Here is a 5,785-nt window from a genome sequence, read left to right as displayed (position 1 = left end):
CCTGTACAAGGGCCACATGGTAATATACTGCCCTGTACAAGGGCCACATGGTAATATACTGCCCTGTTCAAGGGCCACATGGTAATATACTGCCCTGTACAATGGCCACATGGTAATATACTGCCCTGTACAAGGGCCACATGGTTATATACTGTCTATACTGCCCTGTACAATGGCCACATGGTGATATACTGCCCTGTACAAGGGCCACATGGTAATATACTGCCCTGTACAACAGCCACATGGTAATATACTGCCCTGTACAATGGCCACATGGTAGTATACTGCCATATACCACAGACAAATGGTAATAAACTAACTTTTACAACAGACACTTGTTAATGCACTGCCCAGTGCGGCAGCCACATGGTAGTATACTGCCCTGTACAACGCCACATGGTAGTATACTGCACTGTACAAGAGCCGCATGGTAGTATACTGCCCTGTACAACAGCCACATGGTAGTATACTGCCCTGTAAAACAGACACATGTTAATACACTGCCATGTACAACAACCGCATGGTTATATACTGCCCTGTACAACAGCCAAATGGTAATATACTGCCCTGTACAACAACCACATGGTATATACTGCTCTGTACAACAGACACATTGTAATATATTGCCTTGTACGAGAGCCAGATGGTAGTATACTGCCCTGTACAACAAACACATGGTAATATACTGCCCAGTACAACAGCCATTAGGCGTTTTCTTTTTTTAATCGTCATTTGATAAAGCAAGTTCTTGTATAACGTTTTATTAGTGAGAACGTGCTCTTAAATTTGATGCTGTAACAAATGTTATTTGTTATACATGTACATTTTTGTAAAGCGCCCTTGAACGCAAAATACTGTATGAAAAGGGCGCTATATATATGTTGAAATATTTTTATAAATGGTTTGGGTTCCTACTATTTCGCGAAAAGTATATAAAGTCATTGATGTCAATTGTCCGCAATACAAGAATGCAGACTTAACAAACGAATTGCACTCTGGGCTCTATCCAAGGGTAAAGGTAACTGTACAAACTGGTGCTTTTTAGTTAAAACTTGTTATGAAAATTAAGATGTCATTTATCGCAAATGTTCATTCTGTGACTTGATTGAAGATGAGTCTCATGTTCTGTTTCAGTGTTCTGTGTACAGCCATATTACACATGTTCTTACCCAGAAAACCTGTATAGTTAATCCAAACTTTGAAAATATCTCATTGTTAGAGAAGACTTTTTTGGTGTTCTCCGACCCACTTTTGATAAAAATAATTGCAACATCCTGTTTTAAAATTTTAAAATTTCGCTCATTTTATCTATGTAAATAACTAGATAGAGGATTTTTAATAACCTGGTCAACTAGTATTTTATTCACCTGTGTGTAATACTATGTATTGTAATCTTTGAGTAATTGTATTCATCATGGTTGAAGATATGAATAGCTGGTTTTAAGGTTGTATAGTTAACTGTTGCACTTCATTTCCTACTAAATCGAACTGGAAAACTATGATGTATCAAAAGCTGTCTTGTGCCTTTACACTTTCTTCTTCAACATCAAATTCTTAAATTATCCAGTACTGCCTTTAGTACCATTATAATGTCAAGTAGCCTTATTTAAGCCAATATTCTCTTTTAGTCAGGCATCAATTCATTTCCAATTTTCCAACTCTGTTTGTACAATGATTAGCAATGGTTAGTTGGTTTGATTGTACCGACAATATGTTGCTAATTGTGTATGTATATCAAAGCCTCTTTATACGGCTTTTGTATAATAGCCATATGCAATATATCAAATATATTAATCTTAAAATACATTTTAACAGTACATTGTATATGCTGGGACTACAACAATGCACTTGACTTGCTTCTTAGCGCCTTTGAATGTTAATGAAGGAAAGGTGACTCTCCAGGGCTTAGAAAGTATAATTTAACGATAGGGTTTGAAGAGTTACTTCCCTTCAATCTGATATAGAGCAATAGTCTATATTCTTGTAACTGATTGTAAGTTTATTATCACCACTCATCATCTTAACATGATGGTTGAATGTTCTATCTAGTCTGTTAACTGTTTGTGCAATAATGTCACAATTAACAATGTTGGGTAATATACGCATCAAATTTGTATGACAATGGGTAAGATTGGTGGTGGCAATATAGCTTTTAACATGTATATTGATTGTCATGTAAAGTACATTGATACACAGAATAAGTCTCTGATAATTCAGTGTATGAATGGCAATGTTTTATCTTAATGTTTTACATATGCAAACTTGTGAAAATGTAAATATTGGATGAGACTATAATAATAATAAACTTAACTTATTTTAATGCAATTTATTTGGCATTTAATGTGTGGATGGATGATGCCGAATCTGGCACGTTGTTAACCATATTAAACAGATTTTGTCTGAATTCATTTTATCATACTTGGTAATTTTGTGTTAACATATTTTCAATATTACGCAAACATAAATATCCAGACACGTTTTCAATAATTTGTTTCAGATATAGTTCATTTGATCAAGGAATGAGACCCGCCGACATTTTTATTATATATATATATATATATATATATATATATATATATATATATATATATATATATATATATATCAGATCACCAACAATGCTATATGTCGAGCCCTAGGTATGAGAATTTCATAAACTCGCCTTGTCATTTGTATCCTTAAGAGCCATATCTGCTTAACAATCAAACTGTTCACTTTTCTGAAAAATATCTCATCATTCTTTCGTTCTTCGCAATATTGAAAATGAAGATAGTCGGGTCTTACTTACAAACGGACAACTGAACGGACATGACTGAATGCTTAATGTCTCACTATGTCAGATAGATGAGGAGGAATTAAAACTACACTTACCTGTTTTCCATGCTGTTATCAAAAGTATAATATTTGTTCAGTGTCTCCATTTATGTGAAACAAGATATACAAACAAGGACTCAATATATTCACGAGATCATATAAACTAGTCGTTTAAAACAATGATTAAATATACATAAGTTTTGGAATAACGGATTCGCTTCAAGATTAATACGCAAACTGGCAATTAGCCGCGCAGAATACCAAAGAAAAGGATATACAATCAACATTCCTATTGAAGTATTTATATATGTGAAGTATACCTCGCGACATTCTATTTGCGTATATATTAGAGGTGTATGGTAGAAATCTAATCAAACTTTCATGACTTTCATGGCTGTATCGGCAGAATAGTTCACGCATAGAATTAACGCGAATTCGTAGTTAAATCCAATGTGTCACGAATGAGCAGTATCTATTTTTATTTGTGTTTTTCTTAAGATAAAAGTGACGCATTTGCGCGCAACTGAGGCGCTTTAAGTATAAAGGATGTAGAAAGTCAGCCATCGAGACCGTAATCTTGAGATCAACGATAATACGAGGACGTTTGAACAGAACTGTTTGTTTCCTTCACGCTTTGTTAGTGGGAGATGGCCAGTTTTCAATTAGATCAAACTGCTGTCGCAGTATCGATTTAAAATATATTTTAATGGTCGATGACCAACGTAAACATATTCACGGAGAGTCACTGACAGTCGTGCAACTGTCCAGTTTTGCAATGAATTAAGTTATGCCTTTACTAGAAAGTCATTTTATCATTTTATTGTTGAACCACGATATCGCCGTAAACTGATTTACGTATTATACATTTAAATATTGAAGTTAAACTACACTATTAACTCTGGTGCAAATAAGACAGTTACTTGTGTCATGGCTGTTGTAATCCAAATGTATAATATTTGTTCATTTATCCCTTACTGTGAAACAAGATATAAAAATCCAGATTCGATAATCGCACAAACTCATATAAACTAGTCGTTCAAACTATGATCAAATATACATAAGTTTTGCAATGACGGACACGCTTCAGTAGCGTTAATACGCAAACTAGCAATTAGCCTTGCAGAATACCAAAAAAAGAGAGATAAAATCAGGACTGTCAATGAAGTATTTGTGTAAATAAAATATACATCGCGACATTGCTTTATCGTCCATATTAGATGATTATGCTAAACATCTAATAAAAAATTAAATACAGTGTAGGTATAATAGCTACATTTAAAGATGCATAGCGAAATTGAAGTCAAAATCAAAATTCCCATGAATAAGCAATAGCCTTTTTATGTGTGCCTCTCTTAAGATAAAAAGATAAAAGTGACGCGTTTGCGCGCACCTGAGGCAGGTAAAGTATAAATACTGCAGAAGGATCGCAAATGTTATCGATATAAACGATAATGTGACTCTGTGAGGACGTTTGAACCAAAATATATGACCCTCGCTCTGTGAAAAGGGGGTTTACAACACTTTACGAAAATGCATTTAACCCTCTTTTCACCGATCGTAATGTTAAACTGCTTACAAGGGACCGTCAACCACGAATGACGAAAAAAGAAAAGTTAGATAATACCGTATTTGTTTACAATTATTAGTTTATATTGATTAAAATATCACGGCCGGTATATTACAATACTTGAAAAAAGCTTATGTATTCAGTATATTCGGTAATAAAATTTCGCGATGTGAAATCGAAAGAATATCGCGAAAATATGTGATATAACGATATACACACTATAAATAACGCAAGCAGATTGATCATTTAATATATAAAAAATATATATATATTATACAACTCACTACGCATGCACAATTTGCATTCCTGTGTGAACCACGTGACAATGATGATCAATCTACTTGCGTTATTTATAGTTAACTAGTAGTTACCTGGTACCTGTACCCAGTAAAATGTATTACCGAATATACTGAAAATATGAAAACTTAACAACTTTTTCAAGTAATAAAATATACCAGTCGTGATGTTTTAATCAATATAAACAATCAATTGTAAAAAAAATACGGTATATTAGAACTTTTCTCTTTTCGTCATTCGTGGTTGACGGTCACTTTAAAATCAATTAAGGTATCTAATTACCGCTGACATAAAATTTTGTATATAATATGAGCTGCGTTCTGAGAAAACTGGGCTTAATCAATGTGCGTAAAGTGTCATCCAAGATTATCCTGTGCAATTCGCACAGGCTAATCATGGACGACACTTTCTGACTAAACTTGATTTTCGGTAAGGAGGGACTTCATTGAAGCCCAAAATGCCATAAAAGCGGAAAGTGTCGTCCCTGATTAGCCTGTGCGGACTGCACAGGCTTTTCTGGGATGTCACTTTACGCACATGCATTAAGCCCAGTTTTTCTCAGAACAAGGCTCATATGGTTTTACTATATTGTGTTTATAACACATACTTTCTTTAATTTATATAAACGCATTTTTATTGCATAATTGAACTTTTCATACATGGACCAAATTGGAGAGAGAATTAAAATACTGCTAAAACCATCCAAAAATAAATAAATATAACCCCTAGCTATGGAAAATTGGCACTTAATACATGTGCGTAAAGTGACGTCCTAGATAAGCATATGCAGTCCGCAAATGTATATCTCGGCAAAAAGTTTCCGCATATAAGCCGGATTTTTGTTTAGAAGAGACTTTTTTTTAAACAAAACATACAATAAAAGCAAACAGATACATCCCTGATTATTACGTGCGGACTCCAAAGGCTAGTCTATGATGACACTTTAAGCACATGCATTAAACCCCGTATTCGCAGTGCGCGGCTTATATTTGAATCGAACAATTATTATACCTTTTCAAATGACGGCAGATACTTGTCAAATTTGGCGAGGAAGCAGATTGGGCACATGTTGCAGAATTCATCGTATTTGTTTCACTCTACTATTGG

The sequence above is a fragment of the Dreissena polymorpha genome, chromosome 8 (assembly GCF_020536995.1).
Source record: "Dreissena polymorpha isolate Duluth1 chromosome 8, UMN_Dpol_1.0, whole genome shotgun sequence".
Taxonomy (NCBI): domain Eukaryota; kingdom Metazoa; phylum Mollusca; class Bivalvia; order Myida; family Dreissenidae; genus Dreissena; species Dreissena polymorpha.
The sequence above is the reverse complement of the archived record's forward strand: the minus strand, read 5'-3'. Positions refer to the sequence as shown.